This window comes from Trichosurus vulpecula, chromosome 3, assembly GCF_011100635.1.
Source record: "Trichosurus vulpecula isolate mTriVul1 chromosome 3, mTriVul1.pri, whole genome shotgun sequence".
Taxonomy (NCBI): Eukaryota; Metazoa; Chordata; class Mammalia; order Diprotodontia; family Phalangeridae; genus Trichosurus; species Trichosurus vulpecula.
In genome coordinates this window covers 288,149,252-288,168,715 of record NC_050575.1, presented here as the reverse complement: position 1 = coordinate 288,168,715, position 19,464 = coordinate 288,149,252, and the positions used below count along the sequence as shown (strand labels likewise).

The following is a 19,464-nucleotide window of genomic DNA, read 5'->3' as shown; positions in this document are numbered from 1 at the left end:
ATCCAGCCTCAAATTGACTATCCTGAGTATGCGATCACAGGAAATGGGGCTGGGCCCTTATGGTGAAGGCTTGTATAGTGTCTCTGTTTGGTGGCCTGACAGGTGGATGAAATGAAGATTAGCAATAAAAGAATAACAAGAAGGGAAAGGAAGAAGGGAATCACCAAAGCCAAACCTGTCCCTGCAGATGCTGCCCTGGATCAGCCCTCGGGCAAGGTAAGAAGTGAAAAGCAGGGCTAACAATTTAGTGTCCCAGGCTGCAACAGGCTCTCCTTTGGTGATAAGGAGCAGGAAAGGGGAATTACAGTGGCTGGAAGCCTTTCGTTCTTCCCAAACTGCCATTTATATGTAAGCAGAGCAGAAACTGTGAGTAGAGGAGAGAAGTGGTGCCACTGAGAGTAGTGAAAATGAAGGACACCTTTAAATGTTACTTTCCATAGTGCATCTAGTTTTACTTCAGAAAATTCTCCTCCCTAAGGCACATGGATATTTATTTTGTAATAAGCCATTTCCTGTGTTGGAGTGATGCCAAAAAGCCATCATCGGACAGTAACACAGAGCGGGCACAATTTCAAACCTTGCCTAGGTCTCATAATCACCTTGTCTTGCCTCATATGTAAGGAATTGTGAAATTCTAGTGCATACAAATCAGGAATTGCCTTTGAGTCTGAGTGGGTGCATAGATATGTATAATAGTCATTGGTTAATCAATCAGCAAAAAGAAGAAAAAGAGGAAGAAATTAAAGCTATATATAGGCATATGAAAAAATGCTCTGGATCACTACTGATTAGAGAAATGCAAATCAAAACAACTCTTAGATACCACATCTCTCCTGTCAGATTGGCTAAAATAACAAAACAGGAGGATGATAAATGCTGGAGAGGATGTGGGAAAATTGGAACATTGTTACATTGCTGGTGGAGTTGTGAGATGATCCAGCCATTTTGGAGAGTAATTTGGAGCTACGCCCAAAGGGCCACAGGAATGTTCATACCCTTTGACCCAGCATTATCACTTCTAGGGTTGTATCCCAAAGAAATCACACAAGAGGGAAAGGGACCCATATGTACAAAAATATTTATAGCGGCTCTTTTTGTGGTAGCCAAGAATTGGAAATCAAAGGGATGCCCATCAATTGGGGAATGGCTGAACAAGCTGTGGTATATGAAGGTAATGGAATACTATTGTGCCATAAGAAATGGGGATGATACGGACTTTGTAACAACCTGGGAAAACCTACACGACATAATGCTGAGTGAGCGGAGCAGAGCCAGGAGAACATAGTACACAACCACAGATATATGGATTCCATGAAGACCAACCCTGATAGACTTTGCTCTTCTCAGCAACACAAGGTTCAAGGTCCAAAGGACTCACGATGGAGAATGCTATCTACATCCAGAGAAAGAACTATGAAGTTTGAATGCAGATTGAGGCATACTTCATGCTTGCCTTTTTTTCTTCTTTTGTTTTTGTTTTTGGGTTTTTTTTTTTTGGTTCTGTTTCTTCTTTCTCATGATTCATTCCATTGGTCATAATTCTTCTCCACAACTTGACTAGTGTACAAATTAATTTAATGTGAAGTTATACATGGTAGTTATATGAGATTCCATGCCGTCTTGGGGAGGGATGGGGGGGAGAGGGGAGAAAATCTGGAACTCAAAATTATGTAGAACCATGTGCTGTAAACTAAAAATTAAAAAAACAATTTAAAAAATGTATTGAGCACCTACTGTGGGCCAGGCACTGGGAATCCAACATACACAACTTCTCAATCAGCAATCCTTACTGTGAGCACCTGCTATGAGCAACATACTATTCTAAGCTCAGAGTGAGGAGTAATAGGTACAAAGTAAAATCTATAGGCCCTGTATTCAAGGAATCTGCCATCTAATTTGAGAAATATGACATAGATATGTGAAAAATGAAATGTTAGAAATGATAAGTATTCACTATTATAGAACATGCCATTTTTAAACATGCCATTTATGGTTCAATGGCCTAATGAGTGGCACAGTTAGTGTTATGAGATTCCAGAGGAGGGATAAAAACATGGTGAACTAGGGTGAGCTAGGAAGGCTTCAAGGAGGAAGTAGCATTTCAGCTTGGTATTGAAATATGTTATTGAGGGCAATGTGACATTATGGATAGAGGGGGAAGACCATGGAGTTGAGAAGACTTGGGCTGATATTACCCTCCGACATGTAGTAGTTGGGTAACCATGGACAAGTTACTGAACATTTCAGTGTCCCTGGCAGTGCTCTAAGAGTTTGTCACAGATGAGTTCCTGTTTTGCATAGGTGGAGGAAGTTTCTATGCTGGGCATCATAGTGATGAAATAATTGGTAAGGTACTTCCCCAGCACTTTAAAAAAAAGGACTATGGTTAAGATTTAAACAGGTAGAAAGAAGGCAAAATAGAAATATTATATATTAATTATATAATTTTATATATAATTCTCTTATATGATATATTAGTTTGTATGCTAATGTGATAGACTAACATTATGTATTAATATAACACATACAAACACACATGTACTTCTCATGGCAGCTTACTAAAACTCCATATACCTTTAGTCATCTATGAAATTGACAGGGCTGTTACCTAATTTAAATGGTTGTTTCAACACTAGTAGGAGGATAACAACCTGCCCTCATGAAAGTTGCATCAATGGGTTTAACTTGTTAAGTAAGGTAAATCCAGGATCAAGGAAAACCTAGCCAAAGCCTGACTGCTTTATTCCCTCTGATGAAATATTTGTACCTTATGCGAAGCATGTCTTTCTGCTTCAATGCTTCAATGACTCTATGATCTCATCAATGTGGTTACTACCTCTATCAGCTCAGATCACAACCTATCCGCTTTTTCTCATCCTGTGTCATTCTTATGCCTTTTCTCTCATTGCTCCTCCACAGAAGACCCAACCACTGCCCCAGGGGTCTTCTCTCTGTGTCTTTGCTTTCTGTAGGTACCAGTATAGTACTTGGCCCTCCATCAGTTGTGGAAAGGGTGCCTCTGATTCTATAAATTTCATGCTTCTATATTTCCATAATCACAAAGTCTTGATTCGAATACAGCACAATTTATACTTTTCTATAAGAAGAGGCACTGAATTCCCCATATGTCTTCAAAAAGCTAGATTCATCTTTACTTTTGTATAGAGTCTTCTTGCTATGGTAGCATCATCCTTTGAGGCTTAGCAAAATATCATAATTGAAGTTATTAAACATGGAGCTAGTCTTTAGTGATTTTCTTCCAAAATTCTTTAAGCTAGGAAAACTTAACATGCAATGACAATATAAGACACCACCCTCCCCCCCAAAAAATAACTGACTCAAAAAGCAAGTCAATGCTATAGTCATAAGTACCGCTAAAAGGTGGTGCATTTAAAGGTAACACCAACATATTGAGTAGTTATAAATAATATTACACATCAAGTAGTTCTTTTGTGCTTCTCCAAACTCTCTTCAGCTTCCTGCTATATCAGTGCACGTCCAAATACAAGGTCTGTTGGGCCCAATCCATGTGACTATGTGGATAAGAGCCCCTGGTCAGGTTGTGCAGTGCTGTACTGGCCAATGTCTAAAACTAGGGTTGGGGGGGATGTTTATGTGCATCACACTTTTAAGTTTAATCTGCATTATTTACATTTCTCCATCACTCTCTTAAGCCTAGACAATTTTTTAAAAAGCAATAATTTGAGCTCTGGTTTGTAGGATTTTCCAATATTAGAGATATAAATGCTCACATTGAAAAATGAACAGTTAGCTCGTGCATACTGGTTTGAGCTGGTTCCAGTACAACCCCTGCCTGTAACACATAAATCCATATAGTTTAACAAATATTTATTAACAATGATGATATTAGCAATGCTTGCCATTTATATAGTGCTCAAAGGTATGCAAAACACTTTATATACATTAGCTAATTGATCTCACCACAACCCTTTGAGGTAAATACTAAAGATATCATTGTTCCCATTTCACAGAAGAGGACACCAAGAGACACTATCACCTACCCAGGGAAGTATCTGAGGGGAGCTTTGAACTCAGGTCTTCTTGCCTCCTTGGTACCTACTACTGAGACAGTGAAGTTTCAAGCATACCCCTTAATCTTTGTGGCTCATATGGTCTAGAATTCTCAAAACTTAAACTGAGAGAAGTTTCACCAGTTCCTTATGAGCCTTTCCAGACTTCAAAGCCAGGTTTATGGTAGAATCCCACAGTATTATTTAGACTCTTTTTTTCAGCCTCCTTTTCAGACTTACTTTGCCTTAGCAGTGATTGTTTTCATCTATCTCCATTTTGTGAGTCAAAACACAGACCTCCTATGATTTCACTGGTATGGGGAAATCCCAGGGTGGATATACTAGATTGGAAGTTGGTCTCTAACGAATAGTTTTAGAAAATTACCTGGGAAACTTAGAGTGTAAGCTCCTTAACAGCGGGGAATGTCTTTTGCCTCTTTTTGTATCCCCCATGCTTAGCCTAGTGCCTGACATATAATAGAGCTTAACAAATGTATATTGATTGACACCACAATTCAAGTGACTTGCCTAACTCTGGTCACACAGTCAGTATGTCAGAAGTAAGACTTGTACTCAGGTCTTCCCTGATCTTCAGGCTGACCTTGGTCTCTTAAGCCATATTGCCTCTTAAGCTGTTTTCATTTCTGAGAAAAGTATCTCAATTAATCTTTGAGATCCCAAATTTCCTCTGGGGTTCTCATACTATATTAGGTCGTGGAGGATGTTTTTATTGACAAATCAGGCAAATTAGCAACTACTCATTCTTAACTTTATAAGTGATAGGATTGCCTTTGGAAGCAAAGCTTTGAGTTTTAATAACTTACATGTACATAGAACTAATTTAATACATATAAGGCACTTTCCTTACAACAGTCTTGAGAGGTAGGTAGTACAAATATTATTACCTGTGTTGCAAAATTGAGGAAACTGAGATCTGCCAGGTAGAGTGCCTTGCTTACCATCACACACCTAATAAGTGTCCAGGGCAGATCACTTAAGAATCCAGGCCTCACAAACCCAAGGGTAACACACCCTCTGCCTTCAGTGACTTCATCCACTATATTGTTATAGGCATTTATTCCAAATTTGCCATTTAGTGGGGGTAGACTGGCTATGTTTTCTTCCTCCTTTTAAAATCAGGTGTGCCTTAGATAGAGAGCTTTCTCACCCCAGGGACAAGATGTTTGGCACAAGGTATCAAAGGAGATTTGGAGCAGCTTCTAAAACCTGGCACTATCCTCTCATCACAGGGCGCTTCCTGTTGTCCCTCATTTGTCCCAGTCTTCTAACTGGTCTCCAAAACAAAATGCTTACTGTCAAAACTTATTATATTAGAGTTTCAGTTGTTATGCAGAATTGTTGGTTGTTCACCAGTTGTGTATCTGGAGAATAGATGAGGAGACACCTTTCAACAGAAAAAAGGGAGTGTGGATTATAGACTCTGTTAGAAACATTTTTGTATTTGTTTGTTTTGCCTCAGGCAGCTAGGTGGCTCCATGGATAGTATTGGGCTTGGGAGCAGGAAAACCTGAATTCAAATCCTGTTTCAGATACCCATTACCTGGTTTACCCTAGGCAAATCATTTAACCTAACCTCTTTCAGAGTCAGATTCCTCATCTGTGGAATGGACATAATAATAGCACCTGCTTCACAGAGCTGCTGTAAGGATAAAATGACATAACATTTATAAAGTGCTTTGCAAACCTTAAAGTGCTACATAAATACTAGCTCTCATTATAATTATTACTATTAGTAGTAAGAGGAGTAGTAGGAGTCGTCACATTTTTCTTTGTTACAAGGGGATACTTCTGTATGGGGTATGACATAACAGAGCATGACTAGTATACAGCAAAAGACATCAATAAAAAATTTCCACATAATTAATAGTTTATTATTCCCCCTCCCCTAATAAAAAAGTACTAACATGATTACTTCTATTAAACATCCAAATGTCTCCTTGAAGCTATTTCTTTGGGCCACCATAGTTTATTTATCTTCAGTGGGAAGGCTAGCAATTACTTTGGGTTTTGTTGTTTAGTTGTTTGGGTTTCATTGTTTAGTCATTTTTTAGTCCTAACTCTTTGTGACCCTGTTTGGGGTTTTCTTGGCAAAGATCCTGGAGTGGTTTGCCATTTCCTTCTCCAGCTCATTTGACAGATGAGGAAACAGAGGCAAAGAGCGCTAAGTGAGTTGCCCAGGGTCACGCAGCTAGTAAGCGTCTGAGGCCAGATTTGAACTCAGGAAGAGGCCCTGCAGTCTATTCACTGGACCACCTAGCTGCCCATATGTACCTTGGTACTGGTATCAGATATCCATTCTTTTTGTATCATGTCTAAAACCAAAATTGGGAAGTAGCTAATTCAAGTACTCTTGCTATATCAATTACTACCAACACCACACCTGTGACAGAAAAGATGATTCTTTTTAAAGTATGATACAAATTCATTCAATTTCCATTTCCTGTTGGGTCTCCACCACAGGAATGCTTCAATTATTTAGACATAAAGCTTTGGCAACTTCAGCTACCTGCGGTCATAAACCCAAGAGGAAGCAAAAAAAGGCAAGGAGCTGTCAGAAAGCCTATTAGCTTTACTCAATAGAAAAGGCTTGGAGCCACCCCCAGGACCCAGCCCAGAGCCTGTTGTATTAGAATCATATAAAACAAGTCACATGTGAAATTCACTTTTGTGAAAAACCTATTTGTTAAGGACAGCAGGAAAAGGGGGTTATTAACTCTGCAATACAATCATGGAATTGTTGAGACACTATACTCTTAGGTTGAGATGTGGGGGGTGGGGGCAGGGAGTGTGTGTGCATGCACTGGCACATATAGGGGGATAGGGAGAGGGACTATGGATACCAAATGTTGCATTGCAACATGGTTACTATATTGCTTAACTGTTTTACTTTGTCTTAATTTATTACCTGAGTGAAGATTAGTCTTAATTGAAAACAGACATACTCTATTCTTCTGTTGGAAAGTAGGGCATATCAGGAAATAACTGGCATAACACCCCCCCCAAAAAAAATCTTTAAAACTAGATAAGAATGACTTGAATTCCAGCTATCCCACTTACCAGCTGTGTGACCTTGGGAGAGTCACTTCAGCTCTATGAGTCAGTTTCCTCATCCATAAAGTGGGCATGATACTTGCCCTATCTATGATGAAGGGTTGTTGGGAGGATCCGCTGAAATAGTATATGTTAAATTCTTTGTAAATTGTAAGTCCCAATAAGAATGTAGCTATTATAGATCAACCATTAACAAGTATTTACTAAGTGTTACTGTGTGTCGGATAGTTCTAGGTTCTGATGGTACAGATACAAAGAAGCAAATAATCCCTATTCTCAAGAAGATTATATTCTAATAGGGAAATAGTAACTACATGCTTAAGTATAAATCGGATACAAATAAACAAAAGATAGCTAGGGAGGGAGGGCACTAGATTGAGGCTGCACCTTGAAGGAAAAGAGGGATGATGCAGAGGGCAGGAGGTAGCGTGTTCCAGACGTTGGGGGCTGGGAGGAGGGGGGACTGCAAAGGCTAAGAGACAGGAGAGAGAGTGCCATATGTGAAGAACAGAGAAAGGCAGTTTGGCTGGATCTCAGAGAGCAGGAGAAGGTATAGTATCCAATGAAGTTGGTATGATTGAATGAGTCAGGGCACCAAGAGTTAAAGTTAAAAGTTAAAGTTATATTTTATCCTAGAGACAACAGGGCGCTATTGAAGTTTATTGAGTAGGGGAGTGAGTTAGAGCTGCACTTAAGGAAAATGACTTTGGTGGCTGTGTGGAAGATGGACTTTCCATTAGATTGTGATCCCTTGAGGGTAGGGACTTCATTTTTGCCTTTTTTGTCTCTCCAGCACTTGGCATAATTCCTGGCACATAATAGGTGCTTAATAAATGCTTGTTGACCAACCGGAATGGGGAGACACTTGAATGATGTTCACCTTAGTGAAACTATCAGGTAGGCTGTGGTTGAGTCAAAGATATACTTTAGTATTGTAGAATAATCATCTTTTCTGACTCACCTTTGATTAGTGTTAATTATCTGAATGGAGATTAATCTTAATTGAAAACAGACATACTCTATTAATAGCATTAATATCACAAATGTACTGAATCAGGCAGACAATACTGGCAATGGCACAATGTTAGAGCTTTAGGAGAGCTAAAGAAATGATTATAAGCACTTCTTTTATTACTTACAGGGCCCCCCCGTCTGCCTAGCCAACTATTACAGTTGAAAGGTGTTCTTTCAGTGACGGATTATAGTTTCCTAAAATAAACATGAATTTAAGAAACAACATGGGCATTTTGTAAGCTTGCCACTAATGTAGTCTCCTTAATAACTCAGTACTTCTTCACCATAATTTTTAGTAGACCCATCTAACTTCAGTGCATCTGTGATATCATCAATGTGGTTACTCCCTCCAAAGGTACAGACAGCAACCCTCCTGAGCCTTCTTATCTGGGGTAGATTTGTATCCATTCCCTCCCCTAAACTCTCCATAGAGGATAGAGGATTTGTGGATGCCTTCCCTTAGGTCTGAGTGATCTAGGGGTACCAGTCTAGCACTTGGCCTGTATTCTTCTCTTGCTACATGATCTGACCTCTTCTGATCATACATTTCCTGGAGGTTCTATTTTACGTCACTTCTTACACACAAGTCATTATCGATTATATGCTTTAGCCTTCAGGCCCTCCACACATTGGGATCCTCAGAGATTCTGTTATTCCATAATTTTCAGTCATATAGTATCAATGGAAGACAATTTTGTACTTAAAATATAGTTTTTATTTGGGAGCCATGTGGAATCATTGAAAGTACTCTACAACTTCCCAAATATAATATGATTTCTTCCTCTTACTCAATAATGGATAATAATAATAGCTAGGATTCATAGCACTTTGTAGCACACTTTAAGGTTTGCAAAACACTTTTCAAATATTTCATTTTATCCTCACAAGAACTCTGGAAGGTAGGTACTATTATTATCCCCATTCTACAAATGAGGAAACTAAGGCAGACAGAGGTTAAGTGACTTGCCCAGGGTCACATAGCTGATAGGAGTCTTAGACTACATTTGAACTCAGGTCTTTCTGACTCTAGATCCAGAGTTCTATCCACTACATCTCCTAGCTGCCTCCATCCAATTATATGACATAGTCTGGACAATAGGCATTTCTCAACTATCAGGTTTTTTTTCTACTGCATGGAATGTTAGACTGATTTCTTCTGAGTGGCTATGAATCTCATAGAATAGGCTTTATAATATCATGAGCATTAGTGCAATGAGCACATCATCCACAAACAGGATTATCTGGAGGACCTCACTCTCATGAATCCCTCTAGCACTTGGACTTTGCAGAAACCATCCTCTATGACAGTGGCGAAAACCAACGGTGCACATATAGGCTCCTTGTTTTTGTCTCATCAGTGCATTATTGAAGGAAATTGACCAAGGAATCCTATACCATCTTGACATATGCATGGGAGGGTACCATGTTGGAAGAAAGCCTGCTCTACCACATTAAAAAACAAGCATCACAGCAGGATTGTGTCTTCTCTACACTTTTCTATCAGTTGTTTGTCAGTAGAAAAATGATCTGGCCTGGAAAGTCATTTGTGAAACTTCCCCCTTGCCTTTTCAAATTTTCATCAAGTATGCCCTCAATGCATTTGTAAACTATTCTTATAGAGTTTTTAAGGAAATGAGAAAGCAGCCTTTTTGTGGTAATTAGTGATGAATGTTTCTGTAGCCACCTGTTTGGTGGTGATTTTTGCTCTGTGACTTTTCTAATCTTGACAATCTTCTCTTTTAGGTTACCTTGAAAATTTGACCCTTAACACTTTAAAATTTGCATTACCTCTATCAGTGTGTCTTTCCCCCCTTGTTCTTAGTCTGGTCCCTTGTAATTTTAGGCTCTGCTGGGAGAGCATTTTAATTTCCCTTGCCTGACCTCAAGCTACCATACTGCTTTTGGTCTATACCACTTCTATCTAATACTAAAGGCTCCACCTCATCTTTTTTATAGAAATTTCACCTTAACTTTCCCAGTCTCAGGTTACCACACCAAATTTCACTGTCTTGACACCTCCATGTCATTTTTCATTTGCTACCACCACCAATCCTGCCCCCCCAACCCTTCTACTTTCCACCTTTAGGTCTGAAAATACCACTTAGATGAACACTGCCATTCCTATTGATATCTACTCAGTCAATTGCCTTATTTCTACACTCATCATTCTCTCTGACTTCTCTCCCCAAAACACTCTTCCTTGGCCACCATTCCTATACATGTTATATCAGTTGGAGTATAAGTTCTTTGAGGGCAAAGATTCACTTGCTTGCTTGTACATGTACTCTGAGAGCTTAGCCCAGTGTCTGGCACATAGTAAGCACTTAATAAATGTGTTTTCATACATTCATTCGGCTCTTCTTTCTTCCTAGCTTTGTCTTTAGTATTATTTCTATTTCTTCACATAGCATACCAGGATAAGAATTGTTAAAGGGGAAATGTGATATTTTGACTGTCATTGTTAATGAATGTTAATGATTTTTTTGCTATTCATCCATTTGTTGTCCTTCTGGCTTCATCTTTAAATGTTTGTGGAGTGATCAGGCTTGTTTGGCTCTCATGCCAATTTTTCCACAGACTTACTTTCCCTTCCACAGCTTTCATTGACTTCCTAAATGATACTTCTCATCATTTCCCCCTGTCTTCTTCTATAACCTTTTTACAAATAAGCTGATACTCTAAACTGGTGTTGGCCTTAGCTGCCAAATGTCTCCTTACTTGGCCAGACCAAGCGTTTGCTACCCGAGCTAGGTTGCTAGGCTCTCTTGATCTCCTGGTTGGTTGAGTTAGCATGCCCAGCCAATTCCACAAGGCTGCCATTTCCCCTTTCCTTCGTTGCTCCTGCCAAACCACAGTAGTACTACTCCACATGTCCCACCGTTTTGGAGAGGCAGAGCTGACATAAAAGGCTAGGCTTCAGACATGAAAGAAAGATCATATGGCTATTTGAGCGAACAACTCAAATGTTAATGAATCAAACGTTGTATTCTGGACATCAATATGTCTCTCATTTCCTCAGTTCACTTCAGTCCAATATTGAAGTGCCTGTTATGTTCAAGGCTGCTTTGATGAATGGCATTCAGCACCCCCCCCCCAAAAAAAACCACCTAATTTGACTCTTTTGTTCAGGATTCAGCCTACCTTTGGTTCCCCACTGATCACTTATGCCCTAGGCATGGGGGCTTCCAAATTCTGGCTTATTGCTTTGACTATAGCTTGTCACTATCCCCCCCCCCACAACAACATTTAGCTGCTTTTGCCTCCTAAAATTCCCTAGTCCCAATTTCCAGACATATTGTAATGCATACCATCCACCTGCTTCCACCTGTACTAGACAAAACAGTGCTTGGTGGTAACCCCACCCTCCCAAGGCCACCAGGACTTCTCTAACAAGTTCTTTGAGGTAGACACATGCTATTCTTCTCTGATTGATGTATTAGTTGGAGACATGGGTTTTGAATTAGTCATCTGAACAACATAAGAGTCCTGTCCTTGATAGAAACAATCAAGCCTGTTATTGGTCTAGAAGATGAAGGAGTCTTTTCAAGGACAATCAGATCCCAGGCATGAGGTTGATTGGTAGGTAATTGTTCTACCTTTCTGGATTGCCTCACATATGAAAACAATAAAAGAGAAGGCTAATATAAAATATTAAAGCCTTAATTAGAATTGGATTGCCTGACTATTTGCATCATACTTTGCCTCTGGCCAGGATCAGGTTTTTCAGTCCCAGACGAGGACTTGGGTTCATAAACACATGCCAACTTTGCCAGGCAGCATCAAGAATAAGTTCTATCCTATCTAAACATCCCATTATTCAAAGTACTTGGCCTTTTCTTGCCTGTCTAGAAGGAGATAAGTGTATTGTTCAGTCATTGGCAGGAGCAGAGAGGAAACCTGATGGCTCTGGCCAATGTTCTGTATCATGTAACCAGATACCCTGAAGCATGAAGCTAAGTGTGCAGTGACAGGGAAAGACAGTCATTCATCAGTAACCAGAGGCCTATAATACAACACAAAGAGCCCTGGATCTGGAGTCAAAATACCTGAGTCAGAGTCCCTGTTCTATCACTTGTTAGATGTGTGACTTTGGGTAAGTCACTGAAACCCTTTGGCCAAGTTATAGGCTCTCTTAGAGGTCATTGAAGCTCTTTGAGCATACCTTCCCTCATCTAATAAAATAGGAGAATAATATTTGCCCTGACCCTCCCTTCCTCATAGGATTCTCATGAGGAAGTACTTTGTAAGCAATCAATACATGCTCTGTCTTATCTGTCTAGCTGGCTAGCAAGCCATTTCTCTATCTAGCTATCTAAACTATAAAATGCTATAGAAATGCAAGGTAAGTTACTTTCTCCTTGGCCAGTATGAATTGAGTGTTGATAACTTCTTCTTTCTGTAAGCTGATGGTCACAACTCTTTCCAGAGCAGTATTTATTCATATAAATCAGCAATCCCTACCTCCTCTTCAGGTCAGGATTCAGAAAGGGGAAGAAAACTCCATCTGTGTTCAGCCCTGTGATGAAATGGCCCCTTTCTTGCTGTAGGTGGACATTGCCTGGGACACTGCTCCATATACTAACACTGTTAACTAGGATTCTAGGAAGGTGCTGCTTTCCTGTAGGAAAGGTGGAGAAGGAGGGTGGAGCTAACAGCCCAAGGTAGGCAGGAGTGAAATGACTCATTAAACCTCAGGGCCATCAGTCTTACCTACAGCTTCAAACAGGCCAGGACTAAGGCCCATGGAAAGTTTTTTGTGGCAGGGATGAAGTGAGAGGTACCAGAGAGAAGGACAGTTTTGATACCAGAAAAGACAGGTAGTCAGCGCTTACTGAACACTGGGAAATGAATCGTGATAAGGGCACATCTATTTAGAGCTATGGGAACTGGGCTGAAGTTATGCAGAGGTACTTGGCAGCTTGTATACCAAAAGACAGAGGCAGCTTTATCTGTATCTAGGGAATATGTAAGGCCAAAGGGGAGCACATAAGGAGTGCTTGGTGTATGGTGACACCCACTTTCAAGAGAAAGATCAGGTAGGTCACATGATAAGACATAACTTTGCCCATATGAAAATGATCTTATATAATGTGCTTTATTTAAACATGACTGTTTTCTTAATTCGTTAGTAAAGTTTTTAATGTTAATACTTTCTTCTTCCATATTCAGGAAGGGGAAGGTGAACCATAGAATTCTCCATTAGGATGTGAGCTCATTGAGAGAATAAAGGGAGGAACCATCTGAGATTTCAAATTGGTTCTGAGAGAAAAAAATCAAATTAATAGAAAAAATTAAAAATCGGAAGATAGGTACCCAATTGTGGCAACTGTAACCTGAATTAATTAAACCAATTGGTGGTTCATCCTAAAGTGGGAAATGGATAAAAGAACACACGATCTTCATTTCCTAACAAAGTTCTTGTTGTTTAGTTATTTCAGTCATGTCTGACTCTTTCTGACCCCATTCAGGGTTTCCTTGGCAAAGATACTGGAGTGGTTTGCCATTTCCATCTTACTTTACAAATGAGAAAATCTGAGGCAAATTAGGGTTAATTGACTTGCCCAGGGTCACATGGCTAGTAAGTGTCAGAGGCCAGATTTGAACTCAGTTCTTCTGGCTCAGCCTAGCTGCCCTAAGGAAGTTTAGCTGATATAAATCAGTCACTATAACAAGGAGGCCAGAAAATCTAGAACCTGAATTATTCAGCCAGCCCTCGATCTGCCTACCGAGCAGAGAAATATGGCAGCCAAGGACAATAGTGATTTAGAATATAAACTCATTTGTAAAATCCTACTGAGGAGGAAGACAGAGGATGATGAAGTGTTGCTTCATAAAAGAGAAGGAAACAATGGAAGGCAATGTAAATTCACAGACAGCTTGGTGAAGGACCCAAAATTATCTTAAGAGTAAAATTGGGAGACCAATACAAAAGATCTCTAAAGGTGTCTCTAATAAACTTTTTCAATGAAAGTAGAACTGCTACATTTGGACTCTAGATGTTACACATGAGGAAAAACACTCCCCACCCTCCAAAAAGGGAAAGATGAGAAGAGCAGCTAGACTTACCCAAGCATACAGAAGAGGTCCATACTGGGAGTAAAGTGGCATGTGCCAGGTGGAGTCGAACCACCACTACCACCCCAACCAACAGTTCACTTTAGACTCTAGTGGAGACAGCCCGAGACCCTGAGCTCAAGAATCCTGAAGGTAGCAGTGCCGCTGCCCCGGCCCATAGCACTGGCCTTGTTCCTATCCTAGCTCTACCATTGTTATCAAGGGATAATGGACAATCTCCACCTCTGGGGAGATGACATTATGCCAGAACCCAATTCAATAAATGCCACTGTCTCCTTATAACCTCCAGGACAAAATATAAAATTCTCTATTTGGTACTCAAAACCCTTTGAGATCTACCCTCCCAACCCATTACCCACCCTTCTACCTTCCCCTCCTTCCACCAGTTTTCTTTGCCAAAGATCTCTGGGTGAAAGTGCTTCTTAAAGGAGCCAAACCTTTCCCACTTCTGAATATTGTAAAACACAATTAAAGCAGTGTTTTAAACAATTTCCTCAGTGTTGCAGTAAGATTTTTGAGCAAGTTCCTAAGCAAATCCTATCATGAAAACATACTGAAGAAAATTATTTTGGGAGGTTTGTGGAGGCTAGATTAGATGAGGGAGAAATGGAAGCAAAATAGGAAGCTAAGATAGGAGGCAAAGTGAGGGCTGATGATTAGAGCCTGATGAGTCTGGAAACAAAATTAAAAAGACAAGCAGACTCAAGACATGTGGTAGTGAAAGAACCAACAGGTTCCTTACTTATAAAACTGTGTATAGAGTTAAAAGAAAAAGAGGAGTAGAAATTTATACGAAACATGAAAGCTCTGGGAACTGGGAACATGATAGGTCTCCTAGGAGGAAGAAATGAGGAAAGACCAGATTTTTGGAAACACACTGAACTCCACTTTTAATGTTATGACCTAGGTATTAGTGGACATTTACATAGACAAGAGCAGGCATGACCAGGGAGTGAGCAAGAGAGGACTAGAGATGAAAGCATGGGAATTGTCTGCATCTCGTGAGAATTAAAATGATACGAGTGAATGTGGTCCCTGTTTGAATGTATATAGAAGGAGATTAGCACTGGAGAATGCTGATGGTTGGTAGGTGATGGAAAGAAGAAGCAAAGGGAACTAAGAAGTCATTGGGAACACAAGAGGATGTGGAGAACACAGGGTGATAAAGTCTAGTATACAGAGTTTCAAGCCAGAGGGAATGATCAAGAGTGTCAGATATAGCTGAGAGGTCCTGAAAGAAGGGAACTGAAAAACACAGTTAATAATAAATCAGGCTTAAATAGGGTCATAAGGTCCTCAAAGTTTCCGTCCCCAAAAGCACGTGAGGTTTGTAGTGCAAGTATTATTTCCCTCAGTTTACAGATGAGGAAACTGATGTTCAAAGCAGTAGGGTGATTTTCCTGCCATCACCGAGCTAATGAGTATAAAAGCTGAGAATTAAATCCAGATCTCCTAAGTAATTAGCTTCCCTACATCCAGTCTCTCTAGTCACTAATTGATCTAGGACAACTTGGACAGACCATGTGATTTTTCCCTGTTCAAGAATCTTCGGTGGCTTCCTGTTGTCTCGAATAAAATACATTCTCCTCTATTAGTCATTTAAAGCCTTGAACTGTCTGGCTACAGCTCATCTTTCCAAATTTAATTCACGTTTCTTCACCTCATAAACTCCCTCCCAGACAAACTGACCTACGTGTGGTTAACCTTACCCAATATTCCAACTCCTCTTGTCTTTGTACCTTTGGATGGCACTGTTGTTGTTACCCATACTTGATGGGTGCCCTCTTCTTAACTCCACCTCAGGGATTCACCCTAAGTTCCTCAAAGACTTAGTTCAGGTACTGCCTCTCACAGGAGGCCTTTTGTGTTACATGAATTGTTCATCCTTTCCCCCTCCTAAAAGTGCATTGTCTTTGCTATTTAGATCCTCTCATTCACTTATTTGTGTACGTGCTTCTGCAGCTCAGATTTTGCCTTCACCACTCTTTCTACCTGGGTCATCTTGAGCAAGTCACTTAACTTCTCTTGAGCCTCAGTTTGCTCTTGATGGCCTCTGAGGTCCCTTTTAGCTCTGTATCTGTTATCCTGCACTCCTAAGTTGTATCCCCCAGGCCCAGCAGAATAGAAGCTCTTCAAGGGCACAAAGTATGACCTAGAACATTGTCTTATCCATAATAGCCACTTAATAGGTATTTATTCAATTTAGTTCCAAATCTAGTGCTCTTTCCATCAGACCACAGTGTTTCCATTAGCTGTCCCCAGGGGGGGAATGGTTTGCAAACATAGAGCAATTTATTATATATCTCTATTTCTCTGGGGTTTGTTCAAGGCACAGGGATGGGGGGGGGGAGGGAACAGTTACCCATGGTGGTATAATTTAAGTTGCACTATAGCAAGGATGCCCCTGTCAAGAGGTAACCGCTTGGCAAACCTGTCCCAGTCTCACAGGCTATAAACTCCTAGTTTTGGAGTGACTGCTCTGGATTGGTGAAAAGGCAAGGCTTTCATTTCCAGACTGTTAAAATAAACAATGTTGGGAGGCAGTATGGTGTTGGAGAAAGAGTATTGGATTTCAAGTCTGCAACCTTGGCTTCAACTACAGGCAAGTTAGTTCATCAATCAGAAAAAGCATCTCTTAAATACCTGCTCTGTGCTAGGTACTATGTTGTGTGATGGGCATATGCTATCTGTATCCAGAGAAAGGACTGATAAGTAGAAGTATGTATAGAATAATTTTACATATATATATATGTGTATATATATATACATACATACATATATATGTATACATATTTGTGTCTCTAGAGCGGGGCAGAGGAGGGAAGAAAAAAAAGACACGTACGTGATAATTTTGTATATTTTAAAGGAATAATGAGTTGTGCACAATAAATTCACAGTTTTGTATGTAGACATCTTTTTTATTGTACTATGTTATGGAAATGCTTGTTTTATTTCATACATTAAAAATTAAATCAAAAAAGAAGCAAATGCAGGGTATCAAAAGCAGTTAACTGGAAGAATGTGCTACTTCTTTGGTTGTTGAGTCATTTCAGTTGTGTCTAACTCTCATTGACCCCATTTTGGGGGTTTTCTTGGCAAAGACACTGGAGTAGTTTACCATCTCCTTCCCAGCTCATTTTATAGAGGAGGAACAGAGGCAAACAGGGTGAAGTGACTAGCCCAGGGTCATACAGCTAGTAAGTGTCTGAGGCTGGATTTGAACTTAGGTCCTCTTGACTCCAGGGCCAATGCTTTATCTAGCTGTGCTACCTAGTTGCTCATTCTACTAATATCAATACTTAAACATTAGTGATCTCAAAGTGTAATATAATATATTTTCATGTTATAAATCTGAACTGTACAGAAGATATCAAAAGAAAATCCTTAAATCCAGCAAATAACTTCACTTCAAAAAGGTGGAATATTACTGTCAAGGTTATCCACACTAACACTTTAGCCTGTGACTCCCTGTCAGAATAGTGTCAATGAATACACTTCTCTTACTATGTAGGGTTTTGTAACAATGAATATGGTTCTTTGAGCCCACGCATGTCATTGTGTATGTTAGTGCACATTTATGTTATTATTAAATTTATCATCCATAACATTATATTCAGTCAGCAGTATGCATTGTATTTTCAAATAATTCGTAACAGTTAAATCTATGAGCATGTAAGCATTTTGACGAAAATGTAGGCAAATGGAACACTTTGGGCAAATGTGGTACATTTTCTTGGACTCTTCACCATATGAGGATCTGGGGCTACTGGAATGTGGAGCTATCCCCTTGAAGGACAATTGGTTGGCTTAATTTTGATGTATTCAAACATTTCCATATCCTATACAATATTTGCGCATAACATTCATAATTATTTTATTCTGCACATTTAAGTATTATCTTAATAACTTTTTGTGCCCATGATAAACAGCATCCTGCAAAGCACAACATCCCCTTAGGCCCAGGGTCTGGGGCAGTGGTCTCACCTACTTGAGTCTAAAGGAGTAGTACTATACATATGCTACCCACCCTATAAAAACTTTTAACAAATTTCAAATACAACTCAATTTACAAACATATATACATATATATTGTAAAAAAAAAAAGTCCCACTCATGCCAGAAAGTTGGCATGGCATAGTGGAAAGATGACTAGATTTGGAGTCAGATGGTTTTGTTTAGACTCCTGGCTTTACTATTGCGTAACTTTGAAAAAGCCAGTTAGCCATTGTAAACCTCAGCTGCCTCCTCTGTCATGGGACACATTGCGATGCTCACTATTCTAAGCTGAAAAGACCACTATGAAGAATAATTGCAGTCTATTAGCCAACATCTTTGAAGAGGATGAAGGAATAGAGAAATTCTATAAAGACCTCAACCAGAATCCCCTAAACTTTCTTTTTTTACCTCTACTGTCAGTGACTTCCATATGAAGGCAGGCATAGGGGAGGGCAGCAAAAGCCATATTGGAAATACGGTTTGGGATCAAGAGAAATGAAAGAGGCCAAAGGCCTCATGTGTAAAACCATCACAGCTGTCTAGCATAAATACCGTCTTCAAGAAAGTAGCAGGGAGGTGATGGATGTGAAAACATCAAACAACATTACACAAAAGATGAAAATAACTATATCTTAATAGACAGACAATGACTGGTTACTGATGTCAAAATCTACTTCCTTTGTTCAGTCAGGTCAGGGAATGATTATAGCAAAGTTCAAAATCAATACCAAATTAGAAACAAAAGAATAAACATGAGGGAGAAATGCCATATATGATTATAGTAACTTTAACCCCACCTGCTCAAATGAACTGTCAACTCCAAAAGTGGAAAATGGACAAAAATGAAGACAATGATTTTGATTATCACTGTTTCATCAAAAAGTCCAGCTGATATAAAACAGTCCACACAGCACAACTCCTCCAAAAGCCCAGAAACTCTGTCAGTCACCAAATATTTGATTTCTTGTTAACAATTAATAAATGCCATCCAATGGCAATACCAGTTTAGGGTACAAGCTCATATACGAAACATCATAAAGTAGGAGAGGGTAGATAAAATAAGCAATATCACAAAGCAATAAAAACCAGTATGGGTAAAAATGGGTCCCCAGAGATCTTGGTGTGATTGTTAAACTAAGCCTACTAGAGACCATTTATAGGAGAAACTAGAATGAAGATAGTAAATAAATGTGAAACAGAACATGTATAGTGGTATTTCTATAGTGACCCGGCCTCATCAGCAATGAAAAGGAAACCGCTGCATTTGGATTCTACC

At 39.6% G+C, this 19,464-nt stretch overlaps 1 protein-coding gene across 1 annotated transcript in view; it reads left to right on the top strand.

Annotated features, from left to right (window-relative positions):
* The window catches only part of ACOXL (acyl-CoA oxidase like), a 531,229-nt gene that overhangs the window by 397,010 nt on the left and 114,755 nt on the right, over positions 1 to 19,464 (top strand). The gene's annotated exons all lie outside the window — the stretch shown is intronic.